Here is a 12548-nt window from a genome sequence, read left to right on the forward strand (position 1 = left end):
AAAAACCCCAAACTGAATACAATAAATCAAAACCTTGAACTTCTGTCTTCATACAAGATGAACCTAACTAAATCTTCTCAAGTATGACAATCTGAAAGATATGAATGCAAGAATAAATACCAGTTTCCAGGAAATGGTTATGGACATCTTGGCAAATAAAAACACAGCTAGCAAGCTAACAGTTGGTTTTGTCTTAAAACCCATCAGTCTGCTACCTCTCTGTGCTCTATGGTTCCCACAGAACATAGTGCTCATCGAAAGCTAGCACTTAAGTCTCCCCACTAGAACAAAGAATAAAGCTGAGGAAAAACCTTCCCTCAAGACATCAAACTGCTCTTCAATATTCAAACATTTGTTAAGAGTACTCCTAGCCCATTCTTTACAACTTACATGGAGCCTGAAAATGGTTGTGCAAACATGTACTGAGCTGTACTGCACATTAGATGTGCAAATCAAATACCCCAGGAAACGTTGCATTTGTTTATGTTCACCTCAGATCGGTTACAGAACTCAGATATGTAACATGCACCCATGCCAGGCCCACAGATGTGGCTGTCCTTACTGGACCTCCATTGCATCACACATGTTAACAAGACCTTCTAAAGAACGTAACTTCTAGAACTAATGGTCATCCATAACTTAACTCTGCATCAGACAACATTTCCCATGACTGGCTCGGTACCTGATCAGGCTGTGCTTCTCCACCTTCCTCCTCTGGCTTCAGCTGGGCTGAGCACTGGCTCCTGAAGGCTCCAGCAGCAGGAATACCAAGCCAGATTCTGATGATCACTTTCTCATTTTGACAAGCGCCACAGACTCCTCCTATATAAAAACAAACTGCTGTGAATGAAACTGGCCAGATAAAGCAGTCATGGTAGCAGGGGTCAGAGGAATGCCACTCTACAACACAGAAGACAAAGGTTACTCATCCTTTTGCTGACAGTGCTTCATCTCTGGGGAAGACTGAGCAGATCCTTGTTTTAATGACTTTGGAACTACTTTAAATGACTTGTCCTATTCTTGAAGAGCGCAGATCCCAAATGAGCAATTTGTCATTTCCCACATTCTTGAACATATTGGCTCATCCTAACTTAACCAAGAGCACTGCTATTTCTACATCATCACCTCCCTACACCACCACAAAAGCCAGACCAGACCCTAGTGACATGGCAGCTGCACAGTGCATGTGCTCCACACAGACACTTTGATGACACTTCAACTGCTGCATTACGGCCACATGCCAGGCAAGCAGACCACCTTGAGTCAAATGAACTACTTGGAAAATCCCAGGAAAACACCTCTATCCTCTCGGATAAACAAAATAGAGAAGTGGGATTGTCCCTCTCCTTCGTCAGCCCAAAACTTCCACCAGCCAAGACCCAGCATGGCTGCCTTCACCTCCAGAGACGCAGAGGCTCCAGGGCTGTGCAGAGCACGCAGATGGAAAGCAACAACTCAGCAAAAAGACTCCAGCAGGTAATTCATGAATATTTATTTTAGTTTGCTGCTTATTAAGTATGCCTTGTTATAAATCAAGTATTTTACAGTAATTGCCTCCAATCAACAAACACAGGGAAAGCTGCTATGTAAACCAATGCTGTTCCATATCCAAAATGAGTGCCTTAGCAACAGGCAGGATTCTACAGGACTCTGGGTGCACAGCCGGCTGGCTGCCACTGCCTCCCTGCCCTTCTCTGCCCCTGGGGCTGCACCCCAAGCAGCACCACTGTGTGCCCAAGGCGTTCCTAGCACTGCCAACCACAGCACACTGTGCCAGGGTGCCAACACCAGGGCAGCAGGCACTCACTGCAAGGATAGCAAACCCCAGGTACAGGAGCAGCCCTCCAGAGCAGAAAATGCTCCACATCAAGGGACAACCAGCTGCATCCCCTGCTTCAGATCCCAGCCCATTGCCTCCATCCCAGCAGTGGCCACAGCAGAGATGCTCTGCCACAAGGGTCTGCACCCAGCACCAAGGGCAGTGCAGATCACCCACTTCAGCTGCTCCCAAACCACTGCAAAAAAAACCACAATCCAAGCCCCCGCCATGTCTCCCCCTAATTTTTTTCCAAGCCTTTTTCAGGGTTGGCACCCACTGGCACTCAGAAGCACACAAGAACAGCCCTGCGTCAGGCTTTCCACTGAGATCATTTTAAAGGTCAGCAGGAACCTGCTATTCCAGGTTTCTTCATAGCGGCAGAGACTCAGGATAAGGAGATGTGGAAAACTCTGTCAAATCCTCAAATAAAATATGCCTCCTAGACTTTCCTTCTTCAAAGGGCTCAGGGTGGTCAAGTGGTCTCAGGAGAAGTAAGTCTCTTTAAGCAGAACTAGATTTTTCAGAGACTCTTGTTTTTAAATACATGGAGGCAAAAACCTGCAACTAGATACTTTACAAGGTCTATTGCACGCAGGTTCAGAACAGACCTTTGGATCATACTTGAGGTCTAACAGAAAATGTTCTCATAGCCACGGGGCCATTCACCTTGGCTGCTTCTGTAACCTTTTTTTTTATGAGTTCAGAGAGACACGTAAGAAGGGCCTAAACAGAGCTCATGCCCTCCAATCCCTCCTCAGCAGCCACTCCAAAGGCAACAAACCATTTCTGAAAACAGCAGGCAAAGGCAGTTCCCACCTTCAAAGTAGAAGCACTGTGTTTTTTGAGAATGTATCAGCATTTAAGGAAAGGGGCCAGGAGAGCTGAACAGCACCACCACCACACTTGGTAAGGCATGAAGAACAGGAGAGCTTGTCTTCAAGCGCTGAATCACAATCTGAAAGACTGCTGAGGTCCATCACCACCACCCTCCCCTTCCCACAACAGGCTGAGCACATGGATTGGATCATACCTGGAGGAGATGTAAAGGGAAACAAATAACAAAACACTTAAAAAATTTTCATTTAAAACAAACAAAAGAAAACAAAAACCAAACCAAAAATCAATCTAAAAGCAGAAAAAGCAATCACAGCAGTGCATAAGTAGATGTTTGGGCAGTGGCAAGACCAGTGAAGGGTTCTTCCCTGCAGTTCTTACCACAAAAACTCTCATGCATTTTGTTCCAAATCCCATTTGATTTATGCTACTTCCTTCACCTCCCTCTCCCACTTTTGAAGTGACAACCTCAATTTATTAAAACAAAGCAGCATCTTTCTTACAGAAACATCTGCTTTGATACAAGAATACACACCCACTGATGTAGTCAGTATGTGGGACTGTGGCTATGAAGGAGATTAAATAAGGAGCACAGGCACCACCTCTCTTTTAACCTAGTCACCTCTGGCACTCACTCACTTCAGTACTTTTCTTTCAGGGCCTTACAGCATAGGGAAAGACACCAAATTTACACTGGGGTGTTGGCATCAACCAGTGCCAATTTAATCTGAATCACAGCCAGGCACTTGGCACTTCAGGCATAACACGTGCAACCTCCAAATGCCACGTCCTATATACAGTAGCCTACATGTGGCTGCCTCCATTTGTACAGTCACTTGATCAAACATCTTTTCCATTAAGGAGAACAATACTTCTGATGCTTTTAACAGGGAAATAATCATTGTTGACAGAGTGAAAGAAAACCCAACAATGCACTCAGAACAAATCATAATGAACTCTGTAAAGAAAGGAAAAGGAAGGAAGTCAAAGTATTTTGGGGAAGAAATGGGAAGAAGTAGAGATTTTGGAAAAAAACCCACCAACAACCTCAGCTAATTAAATAAGTGAAGAAGTTCCCATCATTAGGGGTTTAATTTCAGCAGAACTGAATAATTCTCAGTTCTACATATATCTCCAAGTACCCAGACAACAGCAGACATTTGACAATCTCTTCAGTTAAAATGCCATCTTCCTCCCTTACTGCTGCATAAGAAAAACAACAAACCACCAGACAGGAAAAGTGTCATGCCATCAAGAGAGAAGAAAAACCCCAGCACAGATACCTACTGTAGAAACACTGTCAAAAGTAGGATGTAATCTAACTGGATAAATACCTGATGTTGCTGCTATCTCTGAGTCAAGTTTTAAAATCAGCTGAAGCCGATTTGTGGCTACCCTGCTACTTAACATTCCTGCTCTCTCCATGGTGTGTGCCTGGGAGAGGCATCTTGCCCGAAGTACAGGGTGGGCTGGGAGGCAGGACTTCCCCTTTCAACAGCAGTGCAAGCTCAAATTTGCTCCAGCTGGTCTTGAAACCACACTGCCCTCGGAAAGCACCTTAGGCATTGCTCCTGCTACATGGGAGCCTACAGGATCCCACTGCTGCTCCCTGCAGAGTTCATTGTCCATTCCAGGGCCTTGCTGCAGATTTTCACATAACACCCAACACCCCCCTTAATTGGCAAGCTCACTGTAATTCCTCCCTTCTCTTGGTGGCCACCTCCTCTTCCCCCATCCATGAGCCAGAGGCTGTGTGCAAACTTCTCCCCACTTCCTCTCCTCTGCTGCAGAAAGCAGGAATATAACCAAGACATCAACAAATCAAACCTTGCTGGTCAAGCAGGCAAAACTTCTCACTGCTACAGCTAACTCATTGTTCGACCCACAGGCAGTAAGAGAGGGGGCTGCTGCTGGTAGCTCTGGTATTACACTCTCTAGCAGATAAGCAAGCCAGATCTAAGATTTTACAAGTTCAGACAGCAAACAGGTAAATAATCAGACACTGAAGAAGTCTTAACACGGATGAGGTGACAGAAGGCAGCAGCTGTCAGAGTGTGGAGGGCCATCATCCTCTTCATATATAAAAGAAACAGCAGAGAAGGGGCACTCTGCTCCTCATACTGACCAGCTGCACACTGGTTGTTTCCAGGCTGCTCCAGGCCACTGTGCACATGGACAGACTACAGCCTTAAAATACAAACGAGGCACGTGCAAAACCATTAGTCAAAACCAGGCTTGTACCAATTCAACCTGTAAGGTTCAGGTACCCATTACACTTCCTGCAGTGAATTTTTTCAAATAATTTGCTTTCAAAGCTGACTCCAAACAGGAAAAACTTGGCCATTCCACTGTGAGCTTGAAAGTCTTGTTTCTGGAATGAGGCAGACTCAAACAAACAGAATTCATACACTTTCCACTTGTAGAACAGAATATATAACCTCATGCTTTATGATTTTATATTTACTCACACTTCTCTCCACAGCTTTGTTATCTTCTTTTCTTTGACTCATTTTTACTATTTTCTTTCGTATTTTTGCATGTTTCTCATGTTTTTATTTTCAGGAGTTACTGTCTTTGCTCTCCTGTAACTCTGGCCTCAGTGGTTTCTTTCTTTAAAATTTGTTTGGACTAAACTGATCAGTGCTTATAAAGACATTCTTAAATTCACTTTTCAATCTAGGTACATCCCTAATTAACTTTCACTAAAAATAAACATAGCATAAATCCAAGTTTCAAACACTAGAAATAGAATCTTGTCCAAACCTGTGCATTTTTCATTTCCTGATTTATTATTAGCACGATTTTGTTTCAGTCTACTCCTTTTTTCAAGAACACTTTTCTTCTATTATTCTTCTGTTAAGACACTTTCCTACCCACTTTTCATTGGGACACCAGCACTGGTTAAACTCACAATTTCTGCAGCACCAACAAGCATTTATGTATCTGCATTTCTTCAGTTCCTTGTTTCCAGAACCAACAGATCTGAAAAGGAGAGGAGCAAATCTATCAAGCCAGTCTTCCCTTTCTCTCTGCTAACAGTGCCAATAAGGGAAAACTGTGAAGAAATCTAGTATGGGTTATAAACCAGCAAACATTACTCTAAAAAACTCAAGCACATGAAAAGTTTCATTTCCCTTGTGTCAGTTCCTCTGCTAAGCTAGGTAGGTTAGGCTTTGTTTCTTAATTTAATTAGTCAGAAAGTACATAAGTTTCTGGATGGCAGCCACTGAGACGAACCCTGTATGTGGACTTCTCAGTTTGTATTTTTAAACACCAGTCAGATTAACTGTGAAGGCTGGTTCCTCCGTGCATCTTTGATGAAGGCAATTGCTAATGCATGCGGAAAGTGTGTGTAACCACAGTGGTGCTTGGAAACAAAGCAAGCCAGTGCACTACCTCTAACACTGCTCACTCAAGTTTAATGCAGAGACTGCCATTGCTATCCTGCCTTTCCATGATCTGTACACAAACCACCATTTACAAATATGCAATGCAGACTTTTTTTTGCCATTATTCACTGATATTTGCATCGGCTTAGGGGACAAATTTATACCAAACAATCCAAACGACATCAACTTAACACTGTGTTCCTCCATCCAGGACTGCAAAGGCAACAAAATGTCTATTACATAACACTTCTGTATAAAATATTAATTTTCACAGAGGAAGCTCTTGAACCGAAAGGTTATTTTCAATGATTAACAAATCAGTGTTGTATAAGCTTAGTTATTTAATCAGTGTATATGAGACAGACAACAAACCATACTTTTTATTGGCACAACATGAAAAAAAAATGAACTTTCTATGTGCACACATCAAAATACATCTGTTCCTAGCACACAAAGATTCAGCAAGCCTGCACACTGAGGTAATTGCAGGCGTCAGCATTTTTTATACAAGTTCTCATACCAGCTGAAAGCATGTAAGCTTCCTTTCCTCCCAACAGATGAAGAACAGGTAGATATTCAGACATCATATTCATATACTCATCCCATGCACTTGTTTTCTCCTTAGTGCAATAATCCCAGGTTGGACAATCACTGCAGTGAAAGTAAAGTTCTTCAAAATTTTCTCCACACAAAAAATCCTCATTTTTAACAGGCATGCTGGTATCTGTGCCACTGGCCAGACTTGAAAACACTAGAGGTGTGGCAACCCTGGCTTCTGTAGGACCCAAGAGCAATAATGAATACCTTTTATAAAGAAACTTATCTCAATGCTGACTCGTAAAGAATAAAGTTCAAGAGAGGAAAAAAAGACAAACCTATCTATACCTTGGCTGTGACTTTGTAGCCATGAGGTTGCATGAGGACAGGGAGGAGCCTGACTCACTGCTTCATCAGAAGGACTACGAAGGGCCTTCATGTTGGGTTTCTTTTTCCTTTCTCTGTGTATCTTTACATACTGAATGCAGGGAGGAGGTTCATCCTGAGCATCACTGGTCTCCAGCAGATGGTCTCATCATATTTACCAGCTCCATGCGAGTGTCACAGGTGAGACATCTAAAACAGCAACAGACACTTCGGTCTGCCTCATCCATGGTCCATCCCATGCAGGGGAAATCCCATGCAGGGGAAATCAACAGGAGTTATGATTCAGACAGAAAAATCCTGAGCAAATTAACAGAGAGATTTTGAAACTCCAGTTTGAGAATTGTGCAATTTTTTTTTTTTTCAAATTTATATGAATAGCAAACAGTTTGGAGAGGTATTTGACAGGAAAAGGTAACAACAGCATTTAACTATTTGTAGCACCCACCCCTTAGCTCTGAGAAATGTTCCACTGCAATTTTCTGGTCTTCAAAGGAGAGATGCCTAACTGACAAAAAGACCACATACAGAGGGTTCTTTTTTTTTTAACACTAACAAGGAGCAAGGCAGATCTCAAGAACCAGACTATTCCTTCTTCTACTGATCACACAATACAAAATGCAAGACCACGATGAATAAACACAAATGCTAGCCTCACCCACTGCTGGATGTCACATGCTTTCAGCCTGCGTATTTCTTTCTGCTGCTTAATCAGAGTTACCTTCAACAAAAAAGGGCCTCGGAAAAGAAAAAATATCTGAGCAACAACTATCCTTCCTCCTCCCCTAAGGGTGGCTGTATTTTACACCACGATTGCTGCTCAAGTCTTGAATGTCGCAACTACTTCAGTCTCGGAACAAATCACTTCTGAGGAAAGAACTCAAGTGGAAAGAAGGAAAATTAGTTTTGAGGCTACATGAACAATGTGGTTTTGTATCCTGATTTATACTTGAAAAGGAAGAAGAAGGAAAACGAAGGTTTTTCTTTTAAAACAGTTCTAACACACAAGTCCTTGGCGCAGCCATATTTTCTTCCCATACTACTGCTTGCCTCCAAGTGTTGGGCAAAAGTGGCATTTTGCTGGCTTGATTTCAAGAAAACAAGTTTTCTCCTTCCAAGGATATCTCCCTGAACATTCTGGCAGCTGCTACGTGAATGTCTTTTCACTTCTCTTCCTCTCCATTTCCTGAAGGGGGACAAGAACCTGTTCTTGCTACGGCTGAAGAGAATATAGGAATAAATGAAAAGAGCTTCAATTCTTTTAATTAAATAAATTTGTGGTGAGAGAAAGATTGAAGCACTGTCAGTTAAAATTAATGATGTGGAAATTAGTACTACTGACAGTATTAGGTGCCAACTTGACTTGTGACGCACTTTTTCTTTTTAACGTGCCAAACCTAAGACGATGCTCAAGAAGTTAAACACTAGAAATCCTGGCTTTGTTCTTTCCTAAATTTGTTTGTAATCTCTGAGGAGAGAAATTGTCTGGCAAGCAATTGGTACCTATTCTTTGTTATATGCTTAAAAGAAAATTGCACTCAATTTGCTCAGACCAAAAGATCTTGAGCCAAACCCATCCCCAATGCAAGCAAGTCACACTTTTAAAAAACATAGCTCAAAGTGCTCTCAAGGTGAGAGGCACAGGATAGCCTTGAAACAGTGATTACAATTGCTTTCACAAACTATAATGCTAGTAGCTGCTAGAAAACTGCATTTCACAAACATATTTCTTCGTATTTCAGCCCTGTGTAGACCCACAGCACCTCATCATCACAGCCAAGAATAAACACTTCCAAGATCAAGCACCACTAGCGTGACCCCAGAGAGCCTCATGCATGCATGTGGACTCATGGAACTATACATACATGGAAAATCAGTCATGGACACAAGTCTTTGCATGGTGAAGTCCACCGACTTTTCATTGTTTGTTAAAAAAAACATGCTTAAAATGTCAGTTATGAAAAAGCACAGACAAGTCTTTATCTAAATGTAAGGTTTCTGGGGAAAAATGTTTCCACTTTTCTTAACAGAGCAATAGCTTTTTCTTTTTATGTTGGTTAGGATATAATCATCCCACCACCAAGAGACAATAAATAAATAAAAGCAGGAAAGAAAAAAAAAAAAACAAAACACCACAAAAGGAGAACTGTGCAGCCCTATTTCAATACTAGCAAGAAATGGAAAAATTTAAATAGCAAATAGAAACTGAAATAACAGGTTTTGTTCTTTCCACTTAATGTTACTGTGCTATTATATGTAATATCTGAGCATAACAAATATTGCTAATTGTGTTTTATGATACTTAGGGATCTACAGCAACTTCATGAATTAATTTGAAGATAAACATTGCTTTTTGAAAGGAAATGAAGACCTTCTGAGTTCATTATTTTGTGAAATACTAACTCTGGAACTCCCTTTTTTTTTTTTTTTTTGGCACCCAGTTGAGAAACTTGTTTACTGAGTTCGATCATGTTCCCCCATTTGTGACTCAAGCTACTTCTCAGCAAAACAGCTGTCAGCAGCCCGACACAGACTAGGTGCTTTAAGCCTCAGGACACTAATTCAGTGATCAGAGTGTCCATGTACCTGTATCAAAACTCCCCTCTGGCTCTTCGGTGTGCGGGAGAAAGCAAAGGGAGACCCTGGGCTGCGGTGCTGAGTCAGCACTCTGCCTGCACGGCATCCCCGGCCAACCCTCAAGTATGCTGCAGAAGCAGGACCTGAGACAGCCGCTGGTGCCATCAGAGAACACACAGCAGGTAACAAACTCAGCCAGAAGCACAGGGCCTGATTCAAATTCCACTTACTCCCACCGGCTTTAACAGACTTTGAATGGGACCTCAATACACAGAAGGAATGGGAAGACCTAGAGAATTTAAAAGAATCAACTTCAATGCAGGAAACTTCAGTACAGTCCCTTCTTATGAAACTGCGCCAAGCCACAACACACGTAGCTGCAAGTGCCTTTGACCACAGGGATGGACATACCCTTTTCTCCACTGCCTTTTATTCTCTTATCCTCCTGTCACTGGCAGGACCTACTGCAATCCCAGCACAAACACCATTAGCTTTTTTCCTCCCTGTCCAGGCACGCAGTCAAGAAAACTGTCCATAAACAGGAGGCAGAGCTGTGGTATCTCTGTACCACCACCTATGTACTGCTACACAAGAGGAGGCAACAGGCACAAAGGGCTAAGAAAGAACTGGAATACAAGAACTGTATTTCAGGTGTACAGCTATGTGTTAGTACAATGTTCACTAGTTAATCTTTCCAGGGCAAGCACCCAAGTGCTTTCACTCCCTCTGCATTGTTATTATAGGGGTTGGTTCCTATTAATAATTACCTTCCACTGACTGCAGCACACAGACTTTCTCCATTGCTGGTACTGCTGCTTAGAAATGCTTTTCCAGATCTCAACACACCAGACAGATTACCATCCCCTCAAGGATGTCAGGACTGGTAGAGATATCTGTTGCTCATACCTGGATCTTACAAAACAAATGACAGCTTAATGCTGCTCCCTTCCCCACACAACCTCACATAGCCATTATAAACTTTCAATCTTTTGTGCTGAAGTAATCACAAATAACAGCATCTATTTAATATTCCCTGCTATTATGTGCAAGAAAACAGACACAGCAAACAGACAAGTGTTTTTGACACTAAGCAATATACAGGCAAAGCACCAAATGAGTTTACTATAAAGGCAATGCCTGCCTAGAGACACAGGAAAAAATTGTGTAAAGAAGATACAGCCACAGAAGCATATTCCTAGGTCAGGACCTCATAAATCAGTTTCAACTAACAATAAAAGGTTTATAGGGCATTTGTAAGGCACAAAGAACGAATAGGATCCTGGCCCCAAGTAAGGCTTGGTAAATTAATTTAAGATGGCAATCAAGAGCAAATAACACAACACTAACCCTACCCTAAGTTTGAAGAAAAGGGGTTTCATTTGCCTCCAGGAAGAAGTGAGGGGAAAAAACAAAACAAAACACCACCACCAAAACCAACAAACAAAACAGAAATAAAAGAAATAAAAACAACACAGAGAAAGGGACTTAGCTACCCCATCTGGCATGAGAGTGCTTTTTTGATAGCTCAGAGCTATGGGTTTAAAATCTCAGCCCTGTTCATGCAAATTTCTCACATCCTAAAACCCTCTCTTCCAAACAAGGGGGCATAGCCATTCCCCTACTTCAGTTTTAGAGGCAGAAAATATTACCCTTTCCTTTCATGGTGACAGACATAGTGCTGAAAAAAACCAAAATACTTCCCTATAGTGTTTGGGGTTTTTTTAAAGCTGTAATTGGCCAATGCTTACGAGTGGCAGGTACCCCAAAGTGCTCCCTGCACCAGCAGCTGAGTCAAGTAAAACATCACTTTCAGCACCACCATTACAGGAAGTACTGCTAAGACTTCGCCACCAAACAACACCACCACCACTACCGTCCTCCATTTTCAAGTCTGAGTAACCTACCTCATGGCTTTTACACACTGGGAGCGTCCACAGGAGAAAGTGTCATGGGCTGCAGGCGTGCTGTAAACGCAGAGCCTGAATCCCCCCCAGTGACCGCAGACCAGCTCCCCTAAAGGATGCTGAGCAAGTCACAAGCCTTCTGCGTCTGAATTCGTGTTTGTTTAAGAGCAGTGGCAGCACTTGTGACGGGGGGAAATGGAGGTTACAAGACAAGAGCTGCTGTGCCAAGCTCAGGGATCCTAAAGGAGCAGGAATCGGTATTGCCACGTACTGGGGAGCAGGGGGAAGGGAGGAGACGCGCCTCGAAAAAACAGATTATTATCTGACAAGGGCTAGTTCTGCCCTGAAGATGTGCTTTATTGACTGGCTGGGCCCCCTTTAATCTGCGTGTGCTGCAACACGAAGCACAGCTGACCCCACACAAAAGCCACACAGCTGGCGGCCCCCACAGGGGCCGGATCCAACCCCACTGGCCTCGAAAGGGGCTCGCAGTTCCAGCCGCATTCCCCAGCACCACGCTGTACTCCCAGACCCGCCGCGGGGCCGGCCCCGCTCTGGCCGCTGGCCCCCCGCCCATGCGGGCACGTCCTCCGTGGATGCGCATCCCGCGGGAGAACACCGCGACGAGCGCAGACGCCCCCGGGTCCCGCCGGCAGCTGCGTCCCCGAGGCACACCGGCGCTGGCGGCAGCACCAGCGAACCGGCCCAGGCCGGTCTGCACGGAGAAAAAGATAAAGAGAAGCGCGACGGAAAGCGCGGGGAGGGAGCGGCAGAAGTGCCGGTGAAGATGCCGCCCCCTCCCCGCGGCCCCTCCGCCGCCTGCCCGACCGCCTCCCGCCGGCCCCGCGCTCGCCTCACCTCAGGGACGGCTCTGCGGGCTGCGGACCCCGAGAGCCGCCCGGCCGAGCCGAGCCGTGCGTGCGGCGGGGGCGCAGAGCTTCTCCGCGGCGGTCAGTCCCGCGGCGCTGCCATGCGGACGGGCAGAGGCGGGGCGGGCTCGGCTCCTAGCAGCGCCCTGCAGCGCGCACCCGCATGGCTCGGCGTGCGGACAGCACCGGCTGCCGGCGGCGGCGGGGCCGGCGGGGCGGCGGCCAATAGCTCCCG

At 44.5% G+C, this 12548-nt stretch overlaps 1 protein-coding gene across 3 annotated transcripts in view; it reads right to left on the reverse strand.

The window, feature by feature from the left end:
- Positions 1–12491, reverse strand: part of LRRC8D (leucine rich repeat containing 8 VRAC subunit D) — a 53378-nt gene extending 40887 nt beyond the window's left edge. Inside the window, exons 1-2 of one of the 3 annotated variants that reach the window (XM_042030256.1) lie at positions 12303–12489; positions 683–822 (exon numbers count right to left, since the gene is read on the reverse strand). The gene's annotated coding sequence lies outside the window, so the exon portion shown is untranslated. Of the gene's footprint in view, positions 1–682; positions 823–2635; positions 2850–12302 lie in introns of those variants that run through there. The other 2 variants (XM_042030257.1, XM_042030259.1) reach the window with 2 other exon arrangements.
- Between the last annotated feature and the right edge of the window lie 57 nt (positions 12492–12548).

Source organism: Corvus kubaryi, unplaced genomic scaffold, assembly GCF_017639235.1.
Source record: "Corvus kubaryi isolate FWS band 111438036 unplaced genomic scaffold, C.kubaryi_AGA036_p1.0 37334, whole genome shotgun sequence".
Lineage (NCBI taxonomy): Eukaryota > Metazoa > Chordata > Aves > Passeriformes > Corvidae > Corvus > Corvus kubaryi.